Here is a 24,863-nt window from a genome sequence, read left to right as displayed (position 1 = left end):
GAAAGTCACACAAAGAACAATCAGTATACTTAGCATGTGCCAGAAACAGCAGCAGGGTAGGATTCTGATGCCCAGTGAGTCCACACTACTCCACAAAAGGGATGAGGTGAACCTTACCTATTCTTGCGGTCATTCGGTCTTCCGATTTGTTGGAGACATAGGCACTGTGCAAAATAAACAAAGCACAGGCAGACCCTGCAAGGCAGACCCTGCGAGACAGAACACTGGAAAAGAGACTCATGCTAACAGACTGAAGGAAATCCAGGCTGAGGGATGCCCATATAAAGAGCAGAAGGAGGGAGTTTGTCCTTCCTGCGAAGAACAGGACTGCCTTCCAAAAGGACATGGAGTTTGGAGCAAAATTCTGTTGAACTTAGTGTGCGAGAATGAAAACGGAGAGAGTATTTGAGAAAAGACAGCAGACACACGCATCAGGAGAAGAATGGAGAGAGCCTGAGGCAACCAGGAAGAAATTTAGCTTGTTTCCCCAAAATGAATAAAACAATAAGGGGTGTCAGGACTGGCTATCATGGACACATAACAGTAACCTTCAAATATTTTGGAAGCTGACAAGCTCGCTCTCTCTCTCTCTCTCTCTCTCTCTCTCTCTCTCTCTCTCTCTCTCTCTCTCTCTCTCTCTCTCTCTCTCTGTGTGTGTGTGTGTGTGTGTGTGTGTGTGTGTGTGTGTGTGTGTAAGGCAAACTTGGTAAAAGGAAAACACACTATAAAAATAACAAGAAGGCTGACTCTAAGGAAGGTGGACTACACATACTCTTCCGTTACTTGAGCTCCCCGGAAATGGCTCAGGTTAATTTAAATGTTTCCGGGAACCAGCTTGGCTTTACTGAAGCCCAAAGGGAAACTGTTGGCAGCCTCATGGAGCTGCAGCTTCAGGCTGAGGCTGAGGCAGACACAGGATGCCTGCCTAGGTCGTGGGTGCACACCTGCTTTGCAGGCTCATCTCGTCCCCACACAATCACCGAGAAAAGGTACGCAGGCCACTAAGGTTGGCTGCATGTTTCATTTTATCATTGTACTCCTAATTTAAATCCCAGTTGTGGGAACTCACATTCCTCAGCCAAAATAAGGTAGGCAGTATTCTAGATAGACTGCCCTAGTCAGTGAGGCACAATTTCCCCCAAGAGAACTCAGTCTAGGGTCAATGACAGAAGGCCAGAAACAGTCTCAAAAGCAAAATGTCCATCGCAGTAAGCAATACCCCAGGAGGGGAACCTGGCATAGAGGAGGAAGAAAACATTGAGAGGCTAAAGAAAGCACCCAGGTACACAATTGTAGTTCACAGGTGGCCAGGAACCTGGAAGAAGCATGAGACCCAGACATCCCAGGAGTGCTCCTGCTGTGCTGGAGCTGGTTCTGACCACACAGAGAATTACGCACAGCTCTTGTTCTTGCTGCAATTAGAGAAGCTGCCCAATCTGAGGTGAACTTAAGTGAGGCAAATTGAAGGCGTCCCTGCCCATTCCTTGGGTGCTCCATGGCCACAGCTAGAGCAGACAGCATTAAGTTATTCTTTGTGCACGATCTAGTCTGGCCCCTCTCATCCTCCCTACCTTCTATTATCTCTTCTCCTCCCATCAACTCCCACGCTGATGCTTTTTGTTGTTGTATTGTAACCTATTGTGTTGAAGCAGGCCTGCACTCTTAGATGTGAGCGTGGAGCTATATCCACTGGAGCGAGAATAACTCATCAGTGGCTGCATCACTGAAAACAATGACTTCCTCTCCTTCAGCATCCGAAGACGGATAAGCCCCTCCCCAATCTATGGCTCCGTGCCTGCTGGCCGTGTCTTGTGCAGGCCTTATGCAGGCAACTGTAGCCGCTGAGCGTTCATAGCGCCCTGGCCTTGTTATTCCCATAAAACAGTGTTTCGTGTCCTTCTCCCCATCATCTGGCTCTTACCTTCTTTCCATCCCCTCTTCCGTGATGGCCTCTGAGCATCGGAAGTGGTGATATGAGTGTCCTGTTCAATGATAAGCCCATAACAGTTACTTATTCTCCACACCTAGGCCAGCCACAAAACCCTGCGTTAACTCCAGAGTTCATGAACAGGCACTTTGACAACATATTCCTCTAGCAAAACGTAAGTGATGGTTTCATCACTGGTACTTAGGAACTCCCCAGCCACAAGCCTTGGACCAGGTCCACAGTCCCAGGTGTGAAAACTCCCTCCAAAGAGCAGGCCTCGGATCCAACAAGAAATCAGGTAGTAATAGTCATGTCATTATCGTATCTATAAGGACTTCTTTCCTGGAGAGATCTGAAGCTGAAAAAGACCATTGCTGACTCCACACACACCCCCACCTGCCTGCACAGCGGCTTCTGGTACTGTGAAACCAGCCAGTAGGAAAGCAGCTGCCATCTTGGGTCAAATGGGGTTCTTTTCGGTCTTAGTCTCCTGCTGAGACTGAAGCTCTCTGATTCTGCTGGGCTGGCTGGCCAGCAAATCTCTGGGCTTTCCAATCTTCACCTCTCCAGCACACAGCTTACAAGTTCACACCTCCACGCAGTGGTGGTTTTTTTATGTGAACCTTAAACTCTGGTCCTCATACAACCCAAGCACACTACCAACTAAGCTGTCTCCCTCACCAGCCTACTCTGAACTCTTTTAAGTTTCCAAACAGCCTCTCTAAATTAGTACCTCACTGCACACCAGAAGGTCCTGCATCTCTTCCTTCTACATCACTAGAGACTTGGAGAGAAACCCACCTGTGAAGTGCAAAGCACAACCTAGGCCATTTTGCTGAAACCAGAAACCAAAACTGCAGCAGGGCAGAGTGCATGCCAAGCCCCTGTATCTGCCCGACCTTGTATTGTGTGGCTATGAACTCGGGAGTGTGCCGAAGTGCCCCAAGCCATCCATCTGCTTTACCCTTAAGATTCACTTTATGAATGCAACTATCAAGTATACATCAACTTAACACTAAGTACCGGGACTCAGTTACGACGTTTAGATGTGACATGTGCACCAGGCGGGGTGGAAGGGAGGGCACTGTGCATGTCTGCTTAACATGGGCTACTGGAGCTCAGTTTAGATGGGACACGTGCACCAGGCGGGGTGGAAGGAAGGGCTCGGGAGAAGAATCAGTAACGCAGAGCATAAAGGCAGAGCCAGGATCAAGGGAAGGCAATGCAGAGAGTCCTTAAAAATGCTGACCTCTGACCCTTTGCTATTCGCTTTCTGCTATGGAACACTATATTAAGCCAATTGCTTATATTTTTTTTTCCTATTTCATTGTATCCTCCTGTCATCCAAAATAATTTTTAGTTATATGATGATATCATGGGAGACTAAGGAAAGACACTGGCTATCACTTTGTCCTTATATTGTCAGGGTCACAGAGGTGTCAGAGCCTCACAAGGACAGGGTTTACTCAGTGGCTTGAGAGGGCTAGAAAGGGGACACATGGCTCCTGACGGGGGAGACTATAGTGATAAAGAGCATGCATGAGTGACATGCTTTCTGCTCCCAACTCACTACACCAGACAAGGCCTTGATGCAGTGATGCCAGGCAAGGCTTGTAGATTCCTGAAAGTAATATCATATGCAAGGATGATAAAAATCCAACACACATACACACGAATAATCTCAAAGGCTGGCATCTAAAAAGATGCACAAAATAATACAAGTCAAGATTAGAAAAACTTGTAGCAAAAAAATATGGATAAACGTAAAATGTCTTGTGAGTGGAAATGCTGGCTGAAGAGATGGATTAGAGGGATAAAGCACCTGTCATACACCTGGGCCCGGGGTTCTTATCCACAGAACACGTAAGTAAAAGTCAAATAGTCATGGCAGGTGACTACGACCCTAGCAGTCTGGAGGGAGGAACGTGCTTGAATGAACAGACCCTGCCTCAAAGAATAAAATGAAGAACAAGAAAATGAGATGTCCAATGTCACCTTCAGGCTTACACTCACACCCCCCAGATACACACACATGTGCACATGCATTTGCACACACATGGGCCACACACACACACACACACACACACACACACACACACACACACACATTGTGCTAGCACAGAGGAAAAAAAGAATGAATTTCTGTAAAAAACACAAAAGTGAATTTCAAGTGTGGCTTATGTGGTCAGAGAATGCAAGATTCAACAGTAATTCCTGACACTAAGTGCATGATGTTCAAGTAATAATCACCTGCTCCCAGAATTCTGATTTGTCAAAGAGAACCAGAAAAGAGGAGAGAGGAATAATCTCCTTCAGCTTGTCCTTGAGTGTGGAAGAAATACTTCTTTCATGGGATTGATGAGTAGATAAAAAATACTTTCAAATAGGGTTTTTAAATTTAACATCAACAAAAGGGAAAGTAGAGCTAAAAGCTATTAATTTACTTGAAAGAAAGAAAAAAAACTACAAGGAAACAATCTTAATAGTGTATATCCCAAGCTTAAAAATCACAAACACCTAGTTGTATTCAGTGTTTTTCATTCACAGTGTGTTCACATCTGTTAGGATGTGCAGGGCTTGCTTTTGTGAACTCTGCCATCTTTGTGCTTTTCCACAAAACTTAGGATGGGGTGCTAGCGGTCTTTCCATATTCCATAGAGTTCTTTTCCTAAACTAAAAGCTCGTGAACTGAAGTTTTGGTCATAGATTGAAAAGATCACCATCAAGGCAGTACAATGGGCTGGCTGGAAAGATAGTTCGGTCCATAAAGCACTTGCCTCGAAAGAAGGAGGACCTGAGTTTGGTCCCCAGAACTCAGGTTAGAAAGCCAGCTCTGAGGATAAGTTTTAACTACCAACTTGACACAACCTGCAATCACTTGGGAAGAGAGTATTGATTGAGGAATTATCTAGATCAGTTGGCTGGTGAGCATGTCTGTGAGGGATTGTCTTGACTATTAGCTGACATGGGAAGACCAAGGCTACTTCAGGCATCACCATTCCCTAGAAAGGGGACCTAGAACTGTAAGAGAGAGGAGCAAGCAAGCAGGCTTGCATGTCTCTGTTCTTGACTGTGGGTATGATGTGTGAAGTTCCTGCCCTTGACTTCCACACAATGAACGGCTGTGATGTGGAATTATTGTGATGTGAAATAAACTCCTTTCTCTCCTAAGTTACTTTTTAATCAGAGTACTTTATTACAATAACAAAAAATGAAACAGAATACCAGATGCAGTGGAAGATGCCCATAATCCCAGCTTTGGGGAGGCAGAGACAAACGGATTCCAGGAACTCACTGGTCACCCAGGCCACTCTAATTGGTGTGCCCCATGCCTCAGTGCCAGAGCTTGTCTCAAAAGAATAAGGTGGTTGGCTCCTGAGAACTGACACCCAAGATTGACCTCTGACCACCACACACATTCAAGCACCCATGTATGCATGCAGGGGCACTTGCAAAGACATGCACACACACAAGGACAGAAAAGGGAGGTCTATGAATTCCTTTTCCCCAATAATAAAACTTTGTATTTTCTGATTTATATATATTTCCCCTTCCTAATCCATCACTAAGACTAGGAACTCTAAGTTTTCTTGCTCTTTAAAAAGAATCATGGGTGGGTTTTTTTTTTTTTTGCCTATATCTTTCATTCTGTGAAATAAGAACTATATGAAATTACACAAAAATCCCTAATGTCAGTTAATCAAAGTATCCTTTCATAACTATTAGCTCACAGACTCATACCAAGGGCAGGGGTATAGCTATGGTGCCTGACTGGGGCTTCTTCATTACCTGTTTGAGCTAGTTAGTTTCTGTGTCAGCTTGACACAAGCTAGAGTCATCTCGAAAGAGGGAACCTCAATTAAGAAAGTCCCACCATTAGAATGGCATGTTGGCAAGCCTGTAGGGCATTTTTTTTTATCACTAACTGATGTAGAAGGGCCCAGCTCACTGTAGGCAGTGCCATCACTGGACAGGTGGTCCTGGGGTTTATAAGAAAGCAAATTGAGCAAGTCAGGAGGAACAATCCAGTAAACAGCATTCCTCCACGGCCTCTGCTTCAGTTCCGCAGTTCGTCCCTCCAGATTTCTGCCTCCAGTTCCTGCCCCGATTTACCTGTGATAGACTGTGATCAGGACACACAAGCCAGACCCTTTCTCCCCAAGTCACTTCTGATGGTGGTGCTTTCTCACAGCCATAGAAACCTAAGACAGTGTTGAATAGGAAAAGCTGGACGGTAATTCCACATTTCTGATTTTTGCAAACTGATTTCTGGGCTAAGAGCCTTGACTCTGGAGCCTTTGGAACCCCTAAAGAGGAATCTGCATGGCTCTGAAGTGACACTCATTAGAAACAGCACGATATACATCCGAACCTTGAATCAGAACAAGAATTCTGAAGTCCCCATTGTCCCTCTCAACAGGAAACTTTCTAACCAAAGCTGAGAACATTCTTAACACTCTAAACATGTCAGATGAAAAGCTAACCTAGCAGAAATATCTTTTGAATTAATAAAGTTTAAATGTGCTTCTGACAGTGATTGATCTAGTTTTTTTTTAATTGTGTCTGTGTACACATGGTAATCTGCATGCACACTCATGTTTGTGAGCATGAGTGTATGTGGGGGACAGTGCGCATAAAAATTTTACTAATGATTTTTATTTGTTAGGTAAGTTCAAATTCAAAGTCCAAAATTAGGTAAAAAATTATACATCATGACAAATTATCCAGGAAAGAGCTATCCTGATTTGATTTAAGTCCTAACCCTTATTGGAACCATTTTTTTATTGCTGCTTTGGATATAAAAGAACCACAGGGCTAAAAGTAATAGGAGCCACAGCAATGTGTCTACAAAGTTCACCTCCCCTCACCCCGGCATTTAGAAACTTACTCCCTTCTACCTCTGGAGGTCAGTTACTCCGTTGTTTTGGTTGGAGTCAGCAGTGATTTACTGCACAGGATTTGGACTTTGCATGCCCTAATCTGTCATTCTGGGTCTGCAGGTCCATGTCCCAAAGCTGGTCAGATTCAGACCCAGCCATGTGACCTGCTCCCATCAGTCAGGATTATTGGCACATGTTGCCGGAGCAACAGATGTTGCCAGTGCCTTAGAGATAAGCGCAATGGAAGCTGAAGAGTTCATTGTGTGTGGTACTGTGGGATCTGGTTTGAGTCTTGTAGGATTTTGAAAGTGAGGTAATTTGGGCATGGCCTGGAGGAGTAGGGAAAGAATGTAACTTCTCATAAAATAAATGGCTTTCAGGTACTTGAGTTCCTGGGCTTCTAATTAACATGACTAGTCTGTTCCTACACTCGTTCTTCTCTCTGGGGATGACAGTATCATTAACTGAGTACCTGCTGTCGGAGGGGTGCTTCTGAGAACCTGACTTGTGGTCATCACGCCTTTATGCGCTTTCCTTCCTAGACGCGTCATTTCTTCGAGTTTCCCTATTTGCACTCCTCGGTCATTTTCACTGTTATACCAGTGTTGTCCCCACAGGGAGTGCAGGGGCTGAGGAGCTGGTTCCATGCACTTCCTGTGCAAGCATGAGATCCCCAGCAGCCATGGCAGCCCTCCCGTAACCCCAGGGCTGGGTCGGGGGCGGAGATAGGCAGGTCTCGGGTCTTACTGGCCAGTCACTCTAGCCAGGTTTATCAAGTCCAGATTCAGTGAAAGACTGCATCACCTGAAGCGTTTACTTATATAGTTCTATTATTAAATAAAACTCGGGAGTCAGATATTGGGGTAAAAACCTGACTGATCAGAGAAGCGGTAGAGAATCCACCAGTGGCCTCCTCTCTTTCTCTCCTCCTCCTCTGATCCCAAAGGGCCCATGAATCTTTCTAAGCCCCTCCCTACTACTTCCTATGTCTCTCTATATGTATCCCAGGTCCTCCCAAACCTCTATGGCTAACTGTGGACAGCCAATCGCTGATTCTGCCCTCTGATTCAAGGTAAACTTTATTGTCAATCTCAGAGTGTCAATGAGAACAATATCCCACAACTCCCTCCCCACGATGAGTGGGACCTTATGTAAGAAGAACACCAAATGTCAGTCCTCTAAAGTGTGTGTACATACGAACACACACACATGCCTCACACGCTGGAAACAGTAAAAAATAAAAAGAAGGGAAGAAAAAGAATCTCGGCTTAATCGTCAAATGAGTTTACTGCTCATTTATCAGCAACTCGGATGTGAAGAGCCAGACCAACCGGGTCTGAGCGGGAAGAGTTGAAACTCGGCTGCAGAACCAGCCAGCCACTGGGGCCGAGATGAGGACAGCTCACCCGCAGTGGAGCTGGCGTCCACAGAAAGGTGGGACAGCCAAGATCGAGGTGGAGACTGCAGTGAGCCTCCATTAGAACTGGATTCCACACATTGTGAGCGAAGTTCAGGTTCAGATTCTGCCAAGGAACAATCATATACGTCCCTTGGGAGGTGCTGCAATTAGAGAAACTGGCTGGGCTGTTTCCTGAGACCACTGGTGCCTGAAGGGGGGGAGTTGGGCTTCCCTTACAGCAGAGGCAGCCAGCGTGCATAGCAGCAGGGAGCGACCAAAAGTCCCTCTCAACCAAGCAACTTTAACTTTTATTCAAACTGTGATTACTGGAGAGTCCAAATGAAAACAGAAGGAGCCAGTCTGGAGACGGTATGAGAGAGACTGAAACTCTGTGTGGAGGGCCGGAGACAGAGCATGCCGGTGCCCACGCATTCCTTCCTGACCTGAAGAAATGGACCCCAGTGCTGTGGGATGTTCTGTATGTCAAATTGCTCTGATTGGTCAATAAATAAAACACTGATTGGCCAGTGGCTAGGCAGGAAGTATAGGCGGGACTAACAGCGAGGAAAAAAGAAAGAACAGGAAGGCGGAAGGAGTCACTGCCAGCCTCCACCATGACAAGCAGTATATAAAGATGCTGGTAATTCACCATGACCAGCAGTATGTGAAGATGCTGGTAAGCCACGTGGCAAGGTATAGATTTATGGAAATGGATTAATTTAAGATATAAGAACAGTTAGCAAGAAGCCTGCCACAGCCATACAGTTTGTAAGCAATATAAGTCTCTGTGTTTACTTGGTTGGGTCTGAGCGGCTGTGGGACTGGCAGGTGACAAAGATTTGTCCTGACTGTGGGCAAGGCAGGAAAACTCTAGCTACACCCCAGGGAGCTGGAAAATGCTAGAGCACAGAGGGACAGTACCAGGCACCACCGGGGGATTTGTTTTTGTTTTGTGTATGATGTGTGTGTGTGTGTGTGTGTGTGTGTGTGTGTGTGTGTGTGTGTGTCTGTGTGTCTGTGTCTGTGTCTGTGTCTGTGTCTGTGTGTACATATGTGCCTTTGGGGGGGATGGAAGCCTGAGGACAACATCAGGTGTCATCCTCAAAAATGTTGTCTACCACATTATGAAAAGAAAGTTCTTTCTCTCTGAGCCTGATGGGGTACAGATTGGGCAAGGCTGGCTGGCAAGGAAGTCCAGGTATCTTCTCTTGCCCCTGTTACCCAGCATTGGCATTACAAGCATGCACCACCAGGCCCAGCTTTTTGATGTGGGTATGAGGACTGAACTCGGGTCCTCATGGTCCTCATGTTTTCAAGGAAAGCACTTTACTGACTAAACTATCTCTCCAGCCTCTAGGCACAGGATTTGCACTAAGATTTTGTTTCATTAAAATCCCATGCTAATCCAAAATTAAGTTAGATTTAAAAGTCTGGATCTGAGATAAAAAGGTAACCTGCATTTCTATATTTAAGAAGACTATGAGAGACTGCAGAAGGAAGGAAGGAAAGGAGGAGGGAAAGAGGAGGAGAGATTTTGGGCCCTAGGCTCACATGTAAACCCTGTATGAAGCCTTTGTCAATTTCCAATGATGCCTCTATGGGAGAATACTCCAAGACTTGATGTGACCAATCACTTTTTGGAAAAGACTCCCACTGCATAGATCAGCACAGCAAAAACAGGCAAATGGGATTAAATGATGTTTTCACACAGCAAAGGAAACAGCAGACAGAACAATCTACAGAATAGAGAGAGATACCTGCAAACTATTAGCATGACAAGGAACCAATATCCAAAATACATAAGGAACTCAGGCAGCATGATGGGAATAAAAGAATCCAATTAAAACCTGCAACCGACCTGAGTAGGCATACTCATATCATAGGCAACAGGCAGGTGACAACATCTGGGAAACCACCAAATGCAAATCAGCCCACATTAGGAAGGAGATTAGTGGTGAGTGGAGGCTGGGGAGGGCAGAAGGAGAGAAGAGAGAGAGAGCCTGGACACTGAAATCCTAAGTTCAAGAATTTCGTGGTCCAGTGGGGTGCCCACTGTTTACATCCATTTACTTCATATTTCTATATTTTAATTTAGTTAGAAAGGGAGCTTGAGGGCTCCCGGCACAAAACTACAATAAATCCTCGAGTTGGTGCAAATTTTAATTACACATTGCCTGAATGTGATATGGTTGTATGAACCCCATCCCCACCATTCCAATAGGAATCACTGTCCTGTTTTCAATACATACCAATACACTGCATTTTGATATCCCATCCCCTTTTTACTTTCTATTTGAGCCAGTATCCTACTAAGCTACCCAGGCTGGCTTTGAAATAATAGTCCTCCCGCCCCACTCTCCCAAATAGTTAGAATTGCTAGCCTATGCCACTGGCCTAAGGTAAAAGGAAAATATATAACTGTTGTTAAGTTTGACAGTCAGAAACCGTAGAATCTGATGGTGACCCTTGAGCGTGTTACAGGGAAAGAGAACCAGGAGACTAGAACACTGGTAAGCCAGGACAGTGGTCCAGAAAGCTAGGAACATTGGATTTTGAACATGGAATTTAATACACTGATCTAATTAACAAAATGACTGTAAAGGTGGAAGAAACAAAAACAATAAAATTAAATCACACAGAAAATAGTAACTTAGGAAGCCATTGGGCATCCTTCTTACAGCAATGTCTTTGAATGCCAACCCCTGGACTCACTGACAAAGCCAAAGTTCTCTGTCATCTTGGGGCCATGTCCATTGTTAGTGTCATAGTTATCTTTCTATTGCTGTTCTTAGATATCATGACCAAGGCTACTTATACAAGAAACAGTCTTTGGAGTGTGTGGTAGTTTGAATGTAATTGGCCCCATAAGCTCATAGGAAGTGGCACTATTAGGAGGTGTGGCTTTGTTGGAGTAGGTATGACCTTGTTGGAGAAAGTATGTCACGATGGGGATGGGCTTTGAGGTCTTATATATGCCCAAGCCATGCCCAGTGCATGTTGTCTGCATATCAACATGTAGCTGCTCCTTCTCCAGCACCATGTCTGCCTGCATGCCACCATGTCCCACCATGATAATGGACCAAACCTCTGAACTGTAAGCAAATCACCACAATTAAAAGTTTTCCTTTATAAGAGTTGCCATGGTCTTGGTGTCTCTTCACAACAATAGAAGCTCTAACTAACACGGTGGGGAGCATGGCAGCAGGAAGGCAGGCATGGTACTAGAGCAGTAGCTGAGAGTTTACATCCTTACCAGCAAGTAAGAGAGAGAGAGAGAGAGAGAGAAAGAGAGAGAGAGAGAGAGAGAGAGAGAGAGAGAGAGAGAGAGAGAGAGATTGGGAATGGCATAGGCTTTTGAAACCTCAAAAACCCAACCCCCCAGTGACATATCCCCTTCAACAAGGCACACCTAATCCTTTCCAAATAATTCTACCAACTGGGCACCAAGTATTCAAATATCTGAGCCTATGGGGGCCACTGAGATTCAAACCACATTTATCACATACAGTGTGACAACATGAGAGGCCAAGACAAAAAGCATGTGGTCAGGTCACATGACATGACGTTCCTCTATGAGAAAAGACAGTGGCTAAAGAGACAGTCACCCATAATCAAGTTTGTTCATATTTGCATAACTCTAAAATTTTGGTGTCACCAACTAGAAGACACCAGAACAGAAAAGTGAAGAATGATGGGACCACTCTGTAACATGAGAAAACATCAAGGGAAAGCAGCTTGCAGGAGGCCTCAGTGAGACACTACTGGAATACTTACAAAACAAACAATGGATGTCGGCAAAAGACCCCTTACACATGGCTCGTGGTAGGATAAACTGGTCTAGCCACTATGAACTTGTCTCAAAAACTAACCATGGATCTTCCACGCAACCCAACTCTCCCCGTCCTGTCCCTTTAGCTAAAAGAACCAAACTCACCATACCAGTGGTACATGCACATGTACATTTTGGAAACACTGTTCACAGTGGCTAAGTCATGAGACCAGCCTAAGTGTCCAACAATAGAGGAATGGATAAGAAAAATGTGATGAACATACACAATGGAATTTTTATTACTTTATTCAATTTGTTCTTTGAAAATGTATGTATATACATTCTGGTAACTACCACTCCTACTCCTTAACATCCCCACATCATTTTCACATCCCTACTGCTCTATACAAGTCCTGCTGTCACATTTATGCCTCTTTGTTTTATTTTGTGACTCACTGAGTTGAACCAGGTCTCTCTGTGTGACCATAGGTTTGGAACCATCCGCTGGAGCCTGGTGGGCTTCTAAGTGTCTTCCTGAATGTAGGTAATGGCTGCTTCGTTCTTGGAATCCATCAGCAGTCAATAGTTCAACAGGGGAGGGGTAAGGCTCCGTGAGCCCCTTCCTGATCCACGATCAACTGTTGACTGGCCCAGTCCTGTACGGTCCCACTTCAGGCAACTGTCACTGCTCTGAGGTCATGACGGCACTGACTGGGTCGTGCCCAGATTACAGCATTTCACAGCCTTTCTCCCCAGCTTCCGGCTCTCACAGTCTTCTGTGATGATTCCCAAGACTTCTAGGGAATGGTATAAATGCCTTAAGCACTCAACTGTCACTTGCTTTCAGCACCTTAAGAAGTCATGTGTCTCTCTATTCGCACAGTGTTTGTTTGTCAGGAGAATGAAGGTGTGTTATTTGTGGACAAATGGAGGCAAATGGAGACAATGTTAAACACATCAAGCCATTCTCAAAAAGGCTAATGTCATGTTTTCTCTCATTTGTGGTTCCTAGATTTTATATAATCAAATGAAATCACACATATAATATTCCATGAAAGTAGACAGACGACAATGTCCATGACAGCAAAGGGGACTGAGTTGGGAGGGGGAGGGGGGTATGATCAATATATAATACATACCCCTAAAATATTTTAGAATAAATAATAAGCCTGGGGAACAGCAGAAATAGGGTACAGGGATCGGGGGAGGCTGGGCACCCTACAAAGCTCATCAAGGGAATAGAGGGAACAGAATGGAGGTACAGCCCTTAGTGATTTTTCCTGGAAAAGGTAATACTTTAGTCAGTGTTCTATTCTTGGAAGAGACACCATGACCATGGCAACTCTCTCTTTTTTCTTTTTTAACTTTTATTGATTCTTTGTGGATTTCACATCATGCATTCCAATTCCACTTATTTCCCTGCCCCCTTGCATCTGCCCTTTGCCCTTGCAACCACCCACACACAAAAAAAAAAAAATGCAAAAGGAAAAACAAAAACTAAAGAAAAGAATCTGTTCGTGGAAGCTGTAGTGTGACCCATTGAGACACACAGTTGACCCTTTTAGTCCATTTGCCTTTACTTGCAAGTGTTCATTGCCACGAGTCATTGGTCTGGCTCGAGGCGTCTGGCTTCCGATACACCACTGGTAATGGGCTCCTCTTGGATACCCTGTTGTTGACCTGTATTATGAGATCCTGCTGTTTGGGATCTGTAGGTCCATCCCTTCACATGCTCCAACAGTTCATAGATGAGGTGGGCTAATTCATAGCCCTGCTTTGGGGCCTAGGTGGTAACTGGGTTGGGTTGAGGGTAGATCTCCAGCTTGCCCTCATCGTCACTACCCAGGTGAGCTCTCCAGCACTGCTTTGGCTAGCTCACCCAGTGCAGCCTGCAGTAAGGGGTAGGGCCAGTTCTGCTTCTCTCAGGTTCTCAGATCCGGCTCACCCACACTACCAGGGCCTATCTACTGTTTTGCCCAGGTGAGGTACAGGGCCCTCTCTCCCCATTACTGTAGGGGAGGATGAGGGGGGTAGCCAGCTCTCACGCCCTCAGAATTGGCTCACGTGTATCCCTGACCACAAGGTCAGCTCTGGTGTGCTGTCCAGGTGAGGTGTATGCTTGTGGTGAGGTATGGGGCCATCTTTCCCAAGTGCAGGGGCCAGCTCTCCCCTGAGAGGCAGAACCAGCTCTCTTACTGCAGTATCAAGAGAGGGGTAGGGCCAGCCATCCCAGTGAAGGGTGGGGGCTGGCTCAGCACAGTGTGGTTCCAATGACCCCCTAACACAGGTCATGGGCATCATCACAGACCCCAGCTACAAAAGGATCATAGACCCAGACATGGCCCTCAGCACCACCTTGGGCCCAGATGCCACCATAGCCCCAGTGGCAGCACAAGCCACCCAGATCAATATGGCCCTGGTGGCACCATAGCCCTGGGACACCAACATGGTCTCAGGTGACTGGCAAGAGCCTGCACGGTCTCTGCAGAGCCCTCTGTGGTAACAGGAATCATGGACATCATCCCAGACCCCGTCGCTGCAGGACCATGAACCCAGACATGGCCCTAGGCAGCAGCAAGTCTTAGGAAGGAAAGCATTTAATTAGGGCTTGCTTACATTTTCAGAAGTTTAGTCCATTGTCACCATGATAGGAAGTATGACAGCAGGCTGGTGGACATGGTGCTGGAGAAGGAGCTGAGAGGTCTACATCCAAGTCCACAGGCAGCAGGAAGAAAGACTGGGTTGGCTTGAGGATTTGAAACCCCAAAGCCCACCCCCAGTGACAGGTGTCTTCCAACAAGGCGACACCTTCTAATCCCAGTCAAGCAGCACCACTTCCTAATGATCAAACATTCAAAGCCTGTAGGGGTCATGACTATTCAAACCACCACCGGTAGCAACCAGATGCTTCAGCATGGTGGTGGGAAAGTCACCGCAGCAAGAGCACCAGGCAGCCGCCGCGTTACGTACACAGTCAGGAAGCAGAGAGCAATGAATGCTGGCCATCGGTTGGCTTTCTCCTTTATATTCAATCCAGGACCCCAGTCCTGGGGTGCTGCTGCCCATATTTAGAATGGATCTTCTCACCTCAATTAACTTTGTCTAGGAACTCTCTCACAGACATGTCCAGAGGTTCGTTGCCATGGTGATTCCAAATCAAATCAAGCTGCCAATCAAGATTTACCATCACATCATGACTTTTCAAAGGGCAGGACTTAACAACATCCATGAAAGTGCAGCACTTGATTGGCTGACAGTCGATGTCTATCAACTTTTCTTGTTCTAAAGATGCCCTGGATTGTAGTAAAACAGGATTTGAGCAGACTCCGCCTCTCTATTTTATTTGAAACCCGTAAGTTCTAAGGCATGGTGATGCTTAGTACTGACTATCAAATTGATTGGACAGAGAAATGCCCAGGACATTAGTAACTGGATGTGTCTGTGATACTTAAGTCTTTCTGTTTATACCTAATCAACGAGTTATCACTTGATTAATAATGACGGTATTATTTCAAGGTATTGAAAAGTGGGCAATACAGCCTAGATGGAGGATATAGGTTACTAAAGCTGGGATACCTTGCCTTGGCCCCTTCCTGTAGTACTTTTCTGTGTCTCCTGGCAGAATCTCTCTGTTCTGCCACACTCTTGCTGCCAAGATGGAATGAAAGCTCTGAATCAGTAAGTCAAAATAAAACTTCCTGCTTCTAAATTGTTACCATCAAGTAATTGTCATAGCTACATAAAAATAATTAATATAGATGTGAAAATCAAACAAGTTGATATTAAAACCAGTTGGCCATAGTCTGACAGTTCCTGAAGAAATAGAAAAAAACTTAAGACTTTGGTAGTGGCACCCAGACTGTTTCATAGCAAACAACTGAGGTCTGTGCTTTTTGAACTTTACTTCACAGTTTGGGCCAATTAAAAACCATATATTTGGACTGGGGAGATGTTTAAAGCATCTGTCATAGAAGCACAGGGACCTAGATCCAATCCCTAGAATCCACACTTCAAAAAAAAAAATGCAGATATGGTGGCACTTGTTTGTAATCCCAGTGCTGAGGAGGTAGAGACAGCCAGATCCCTGAGACTCAAGGCCTGCCTGAGGTCAGGCCTACCACTCTCCCTAACCTGAGGAATGACCTGAAGTTGGAACACACGCATACACACACATATGCACGCATGCACACAGAAAAGTCTAAGTCTAACAGTTCAAAGCAGTACTAAGAGGAGAAAGGAAAGAGACCAATGTCTTAAATGAGTAACCAGTCTTCTGCTGTGGGTACTGTGAAATCGGTTCCCTAACTACATATATAATAAATCCCTTTCCTCTCAGCAAGAAGCTAATTAAGAAGCCAAGCACAGGCAGACCATTACCACTGCTTACGGACACCGGGGTTGGGGTGGGAGGGGATATAGCCATCAGGATACCAGCAGAGGTTGTTGTCAGCAGGAACAAGTTCCAGTTCCTTCCATTTCCAGATTTCCTTCTCTAGGGAAGAGCTGCTCTTCAGAAGGCTGGAATTCTGCAGAACAAGTGTGTCCTGTAGCCTAGAAATCTACGTACAGTTAAGGACTCTAGAGTTGTGAGTGAGCAAGCCCTTGTCTCTGCATGCTCTCTACTTAGCAATGTCTCTCTGGGCCCCGGATCTCTTGGCGATGTTTCCACAGTTGCCATTGGAGATGTGCCCTTAGGAGGAAGTCAGAGATCCAGACCCAGTGTGAGTCAGAGAGACCCAATAGGCTCTGTGATTTCAGAAATGGTCTCCAATCAAAACCATGTCACCTACTGAGAACACCTCCTTTAATTTCAATGACGAAAATGTTTGCCCAGGGTCTTCAGTGTTCTCAAGAGGCTCGGTAACTCCTGATTCCTTCCCACTCCAGGTCCCCTGCCTGACCACGGCCTCACTGCTGTCTGTCCTCTGCTCCCACCTTCTCCCCAGAAGTCACTGCGCAACTCAGCCACAGGTCTGACTCTGGCCCCAAATGAGCCCTTCTTTCTCTGTCTCTGTCTCTGTCTCTCTCTCTCCTCCCCCGCTCCCACTGGTCTAGGCTACACCATTGCTTGTTATTTTCTGAGGTCTGGGCTCCTCACCTGCAAACTCCCAGCAGGTAGGTATCATGTGTCACCTGGTAATTCAGATACCATGATACAAAAAAAACCCAAAAAGGTAGCCCCATCCTTTTCAATGATCTGGCTCTACTCTTATCTTGATAAGCCTCAGGAAGGAGGTGGCTGGGCATAGGGCCATGAAAACCTTGCCACACTGGGTGTGGAGTCCAAGTCCAGCCAGAGGTCGGCCCTGTGTGCTCCTCACTGCTCCAGCAAGCCACCCTTTCTCCATTTGTTCCCCAACACAGGGGAATGTATCCATTACCCTTTATCCTAACTAAACTTTCTAACTTTTAGAGAGTACAAAAGCATCCTACTAAGAACACTCATTTCACTCTTTCCATTTTAGCCAAAATGATGTAGGTTGAAGTATCTGGATCTACGTCTATAGATCGCCAGAAGAAATAATAGGACATCGAAGGGTTGAATTTTTTTTTAAGCCTATTGATAACACTCTTGTTCTGAATTCACGCTTCAAAGTATCCTCTCTTTTTCAAAAACAGAACAATGGTAAATAAAATATAGATGTTATATTGGTCCACTTCCTATTGCTATAACAAAACACCCAGGGGTGCAGTGTAAAGAAAAAGGTTCAAACAGCACATAGTTTGGCAGATGCGAAGTCCCAGGTCAGGTGGCTTGGAAACCTAGAAATTAGATGGTGAGACGAGAGATTCTGGGGCCAAACTTTCTCTTTATAACTCACACTCATGGGAATTAACCAGGGTCTCTCAAGAACTACATTCATTTCTTGCAAGGGCCCAATCACCTTCTACCATGAGACCCCATCTCAAGAAGACTCTAACTCAGCATCCCAGCATCCAGCACCTGGATTTTGGGTGTTGAAATTCACAGTGTGATGATATTTGCAGATGGAGGTCCTTTGAGAATAGTTATAAAAATCATTATAAAGCCTCATAAACCTAATCAAGGAAACTTCAACACACAAACCACATCCAGACCATATCAGACATTAGAAAAAAAAGGCATTGGGCTTTAGAAAGAAGAGTGAAATCCACTGGAAAGAGACAAAACAGCGAGTCTAAGTCAAATCATGTGGCTGCAGGTGGTGGGAACTGGGGGCTGGTCCATAGGAGTTCAATGGAGCAATGCTCTGTGTCACGTGGTTGACCTTGAGGCCGGAGATATGGGGGTGCATTGTGTGGAAGAGGACAACTCTGAGCTTCCCCTGAACTCACAGGGATCTGAGCCAGCCATAGGCTGAGAAAGCACGAAAATTGAGCCACAGCTGAAAGACTAGAAATTAAGCAAGCCACCTGCGGATCCAAGGATCTCAGATGCAACATCCTCAATGTGGGTTGGGAAGGGAATTCCCAAGGCAGCATATACAGCCTGTCCTGGACTAGAGCCCAGAAAGCTCAGAGGAAAACACTGGAGGAGACATGCACAAAGAGAAGAGAGAGAACAGAACAAGAATGGGGGAGGGATGAACCTAAAATTTAGCACTTAACATGAACTGGAAAAAAATCTAAATTTGAAAAATTATCTCTAAAAATCAAACATAAATAATAAGTTGTCCATATTCTTCAGTAGAGATGTGACACACCAAATGTGTTTTCTAAATTTTGGGGGTTGAAATTCACAGTGTGATGATATTTGCAGATGGGGGTCCTTTGAGAATAGTTATAAAAATCATTATAAAACCTCATAAGCCTAATCAAGGAAACTTCAGGAAGAAAACTCAGGCTGGCATGGGTCAGTGGGTAAGAGTGCTTCCTGTCTGATGATGTTAGCCTGAAGACCCGAGTTCGATCTCTGGAAGCCAAGTAAAGGAAGAAAGAAAGAATCAACTCCAAAAAGTTATCATCTGACCTCCACATTCGTGCTGTCACACACACACACACACACACACACACACACACACACACACACACGTAATACACAAATTTAAAAAGAAAGAAAAGTAACTAGAGAACAGATACTAAGGGAAAGAAGTCAATGCAGTGCCAAGGAATGGCCTAGACCACAGTGTGAGGAGACAGACGGCATCTGGGGCAAGCAGGTGGCCTTTGCTGTTGGCTGGAGTGCTAGGACTTACCGTAGTGTCTCATGTGCTAAGCAAGCACTTCTTCCTCTGGGCTCCAGCTCCAGCTCATTCTTTCCACTTTGAGACAGGGTCTGTGAAATCTGAGGCAAGGAGGCTGTGAATTCCAGGCCAGTCTGCTAAATACAGTGAGACCTTGACTCAAAAGAAAGAAAGCAAAGAAAAAAATAAGGAAAGGAAGAGAAGAGGAAGGAAGGGCCAAAAGAATGAGGACAGATGGGGGAAATAAATGAAGGAAGGGAAGAAGAAAGGAAGAGAGGAAATAAGCGGAAGAGAAGGAGGAAGGGAAGAGAAGGGACGAGAGGGATGGAGGAAGAGAGGAAGAAATATTGTTTTAGAGAATATTTGAAAAAAATCAGGGCTAAGAGTAAAATTCAGTGGTAGAGTGCTCTCTCTCTCTCTCTCTCTCTCTCTCTCTCTCTCTCTCTCTCTCTCTCTCTCTCTCTCGTGTGTGTGTGTGTGTGTGTGTGTGTGTGTGTGCGCGCGCGCGCGTATAAAACTGTGGCATCTGAGTGTGGCTTTTGGATGAGGGCAGCAGCTGGGCACTGTTGGCATGTTGGACAAAGTGCTTCTCTGTGTCAGGAGCTGCCCCGGGCTCCTGGGATTTTCGTCAGCATCCATGACCTTTCCTCTCTGGATGTCAGTAGCATCTTCGAGTTGTCAGAACCAAAGATGATGTTTGTAGACTTTGCCCAATATCACCTGGTGAGCGACCCTGTCCCCTGCTAAGCGTGTGTTCTAGTACACACTCAAGGACAAGTACAGAGAGAAAAGGGAACACTGGGGAATGAGAGACGAAAACCTCCCAGAAAGGAATACTACAATCAAACTTGTGTCTCACACACTTAACAGGACAAAACAAGGAAACTGGACACAGAGATACATTTTAGTGAACAATAGTAATGAAAAATTAAAGTCCACACGCAAGAAAAGGCAAATTATGTTGAGGAAAAATAACTAGACACCAGGTAGACTTCAAAGGACAAAGATGAAAAGAACCCATAATTTGGTAGAATTTTCTACCATGCAGTCCTTCAAATCCAAACACAATTATTCCCAGACATTCAGGAAAATTGGTGTCCTTTAGTGTGTGTGTGTGTGTGTGTGTGTGTGTGTGTGTGTGTGTGTGTGTGTGTGTGTGTGTGCACGCATGTGTGTATGTTTGGGTATCATCTCTCTGACTCTCTGTCTGTGTGTGTGTGGTATGTATGTGTCTTTTTGTGTGTCTGTGCATATATCTATGTGTCTTTGTGTGTGTGCAAATATCTGTTTGTTTGTGTGTCTGTGTGTATCTACACACAGATGCGTGTATTACATGGAAGCCAGAAGAGAACACCAAGTATTGCTCCTCAGGTTTGCACCACCTTTTGTTTGAACAAAGTCTCTCACTAGCCTAGATCTCCTCCAGTTAGGCCAGCCTGGCTCGCCATCAAGCCCCAGGGATCTTTCTGGTCTTGAACTCAGAGACATGCATGCCTCTGCCTCTGCAGTGCCAGGATGAAATGTGTTCTCCGCAATGCCAAGCATGGCCAACTCTTCTTTTGTGTGAGTTCCGGGGACAGAACACAGATCCTCATGCTCAGGCTGATGTTCCATCCGAACCGTCTTCCCAGCCCTTCATCTCTTTGTTCAATAACCTAATGAACATTTAAAAGCTGCAAGAAGCTAAGGTGAGCACAGTAGATAATGAAAGCATATTGACTGATTTGATTAAAATTTACTGTAGAAGTTTCAATTGCTTTTGTTTTAAAAGTTCACATATAAGGAAACAGAGAAGTGTTTCTCGAGGGGAAATGTCAGTCAATGGAAACATCCATTCCTGCTGTCAGATGATAGATTCAGTAGACAAAGACTTCACGGCAGCTATTGTAAATATATGCATGGACTAGGGACATGTTTAAAGAGTAAAGGAAAGTATCATAACAATGACTGAGCAAATAAGAATGTGTGGAAATTGAGAAAATTTTTCAGAAAAGAACCAAAAGGGAAACTCTAAAAATGAAAATTAAAGAAACTGATACAGGCATCCACAGAGCAGCGCTGTGACAGATTTGCCTCTGGTGGGGCTGGGATGTAGCTCGGTTGGTCGGGTGCTTGTCCAGCATTCCGGACTCCCTGAGTTCTATCCCCAGCACTGCATAACCAATCACAGTAGCCCACATCTGTAATCTCAGCCTGCCAGAGGTGGCGCTAGGAGGCTCAGAAGCTCAAGGCTTCTGATACACACCAAGTGTGAAGCCAGCCTGGTGTACACAAGGCCCTGTGTCTCAAAACACACTGTTAACTGAAAGAGACTATTAGAGGTTATCCAGTCTAATCAAAGCAGAGGACGAAAGTGGAAAGAAGCCATCATACCCTGTGCGTCCACGGGTTATCATTGAGAGAATGTGCATACTGGTAACTAACTCAGAAAAAAAGGAGAAAAAAATCTGAAGGAATAGTCTAAATTTCTAAATTTGATGAAAATGGAAACTTACAGACCAAGAAGCTCAAGAAGCCACAACTGGACAAACAAGGAAAAGGTCACTTGCAGTCACTTCCTGCCCATCTGACCAACAGAGTCACTACAGTGAAGGCCCCACCCCAGCGCCCTGGTCCTTTTGAAGAATATGACTACCCCTCCCAATATGTGCCTGGAAACACTGAGAGGTTCAGGGCCATTACAGTGTTGAAAAAGAGTAAGTTGGAAGATGGGCACCACCCAGTTTCCAAACTCAGTACAAAATCACAATCACGAAGTTGTTTTGATATTGGCCTAGGATAGGCAGAGATCAAGGAAATGGAATTTGGGATTCAGAGCTGAAGAGACAGCTATGTCAGTAAAGGACTTGCCTGGCAGATACAAGGACCTGAGTTTGATCCCCCAAAACCCACATTAAAAAAAAACATATATATAAAATGTGTGTATGTGTTTGTTTAAGTAATAATTAGTATTAAGCACTAACAGTATTAAACACTATTATTTTTATATCTTTGTAACCAGAGTAAGTAAAGGATTCTTAAACACAAGTTACTAAAAACACTCAATTGGGCTGCATTAAAACTAAAAAAGGTTTCATTTCTAAAAATCAAAGTGACTGAAAAGACAAGCTACAGACTGGAGGAAAGACTTCTAAAATCGTGGAATGATCTGAAGTGAGGTGTTGACTGGCCAACATGAGCTGTACACATTTGGAAACATCAAGCTGACCCTCATGAAAATATAACTAATAATGACTAATCACAAATAAAAACTCCTAGAACTTTGTCTAGAAATAATAATAAAAAATCCCTAACCCAATGTAGAACTATCTGAAATAGCCAAGTCTTGAGTGAAGATCTCACCAGAAGACATGGCTGACAAGAATATGAAAACACCATCTGCAACAGGGAGCATTGGGGACACAGCTAGTCCCTGGGACAAGAGTTACTGAGGACACAATAAATGCCTCAGTCAATGACAAGAGGATGGACCGTCACATGAACGCTCAGGGAGACGTTAGAGAAATATATAGAAACCAATTACTAATCACTGTATCATTTAGCAATTCCACTAAGAAATCCAGAAAAAAAATACTCAACATAAATAAAAACATGCACATACAAAGTCATATTTGTCCATGCTCACAGCAGCCTAATTAAGCCGAAGACTAGGAAATACCCCAAATGACCATCATGTAGCACCGGGGGCGGGGGGGGGGGGGGGGGGGGACGGGACGGGGACACCATTTATCCACACAATGATTTTTTAAAAGAAGGTTGGAGAGATGCTCAGCAGTTAAAAGAATTTACAGCTCATACATAGGGCCTGGATTCAATTCTTAGAAGCTTATCACTGTCTATAACTCCAGTTCCAGGGAATCCAATGCCTCTTCTGAACTCCTTGGTTTCCTACACACACAGTACACATACATACACCAGGAACACGCATATACACGTTAAATGAAATAAATGAATATTTTCAAAGGAAAATTTAAAGGAACATAATATCAATACCTGTATAATATAGATGAATTTCAAAAACATGCTAAAAAAGGAAATCAGAAACTCAGAAGTGTAGCAGGAATCTTAAAAGTTCTTATTAATAAAATCAAACCCGAGGCCAGTTATTGGGGTCAATGCTGGTAGATCAGAGAGACAGAATAAGCCACAGCTATCTCACCTCGCCAGTTCCTCAGCTGGTCCTGTTTCCTCAGACTGGAAGCTTCTGTGTCCTCATCCAGAATGAATCTCAGCTGTACTGTGTTGCTCCATAGCCTGAAAGCTTAACCAGGCCAAATGCTTCTCCAGCCAAATGCTTAACCAGCCAAATTCTTAACCAGGCAAATGCTTAACCAGCCAAAAGCCTCTAGTTTCTGGTCCTCACGCCTTATATATCTTTCTACTTTCTACCACCACTCCCTGGGATTAAAGGCTGGCTTTCTGGGATTAAAGGCGTGAGTCACCATGCTTGGCTATTTCCAATGTGGCCTTGAACTCACAGAGATCCAGAGGGATTTCTATCTCTGGAATGCTAGGATTAAAGGCGTGTGCTATCACTGACTAACTAGTGGCTTGTCTGTTCTCTGACCCCCGGTAAGTTTATTAAGGTACACAATATTTTGGTGAACACAATACCACCACACAGAAGTAATATATTGACTGATACAATGGTGCAGTGTCTAGAACAGGCAAGTCTATGGGACAGCAAATACATCAACAGCTCTGCAGACTGTGGAGCAGGCACAGTGACAGCAGGGGAGATGCCAGAGGGACAGTGGAATGACAAAAAGGGTCCAAAGCGATGACAGCACAACTCTGCAAAGTCTCCCAAATTTTGCACTGCACGCGTCACAATCGTGAATTTTATGGTCCGTAAGTTAAAACTCGGCTACAATTTCTAAAATTAAGGATAAAGGCAACTATTAAAAGACTACAGGAGAGAGAGAGAGAGAGAGAGAGAGAGAGAGAGAGAGAGAGAGAGAGAGAGAGAGAGAGAGAGAGAGAGAAGAGAGAGAAGAAGAAGAAGAAGAAGAAGAAGAAGAAGAAGAAGAAGAAGAAGAAGAAGAAGAAGAAGAAGAGAGGAGGAGGAGGAGGAGGAGGAGGAGGAGGAGGAGGAGGAGGAGGAGGAGGAGAAGGAAGAAGATCATACAGACCCAGATAGCAATCCATTTTTAAAACCAAGAACAACACTGGCAATGAAAACCAACGGAAGTCTTAGGGGAAACTTCCAAAACAATAAACCATCGCATTCACTGACTCGTAGCCCCACAGATGACCGAGTTCCCTCCTAGGCCTCAGGCCTGTGAAGAGAGCTGACACACATGTGAATGCTCAGCTAGGAGGTCGACACCTGGGAAAGGTGTCCTGAGATGGGCTCTGAGAAGGATCAAACCTCACAAAACAGACCTGCCTAGTGCACACAAGAGGGGAGAGCCGTGGGAAAGCAGGGCCAGGCTCGGGGTTCAGAGACAAGGAGAATAAGATTGGAGTGTGGATGGGGAGAAGGTCGAGGGAGTGGGGGGGGGTGGCAAGCCTTGTGAGCAGAAGAATTTGAAGAGCAAGCAGGAAAGGTCTCTGCAAGTGGAGTGTCAGCCAAAGGGTCCCCAGGGGGACACAACATCTGTGCCTGGAGTGGGAATTCTGATGGGGTCTTGTTGAGGGGAGGCTTCTGCAATGATTTTGGCAGGTGGGGCCTGGCCCCAACAGAACAGTGAGCACACAGAGTGAGCCACCTGGACGCTGCAGA

At 45.0% G+C, this 24,863-nt stretch overlaps 1 long non-coding RNA gene across 1 annotated transcript in view; it reads right to left on the bottom strand.

Annotated features, from left to right (window-relative positions):
- The window catches only part of LOC143273361 (uncharacterized), a 35,745-nt gene extending 11,989 nt beyond the window's left edge, over positions 1-23,756 (bottom strand). Inside the window, exons 1-2 of the long non-coding RNA XR_013051421.1 lie at positions 23,298-23,756; positions 1,922-1,982 (exon numbers count right to left, since the gene is read on the bottom strand). This is a non-coding gene — a long non-coding RNA (uncharacterized LOC143273361). The remainder of the gene's footprint in view (positions 1-1,921; positions 1,983-23,297) is intronic.
- Positions 23,757-24,863: the final 1,107 nt, after the last annotated feature.

Source organism: Peromyscus maniculatus, chromosome 5 (genome assembly GCF_049852395.1).
Source record: "Peromyscus maniculatus bairdii isolate BWxNUB_F1_BW_parent chromosome 5, HU_Pman_BW_mat_3.1, whole genome shotgun sequence".
NCBI classification, from domain to species: Eukaryota; Metazoa; Chordata; class Mammalia; order Rodentia; family Cricetidae; genus Peromyscus; species Peromyscus maniculatus.
This window is presented reverse-complemented; position numbering and strand designations above follow the sequence as displayed.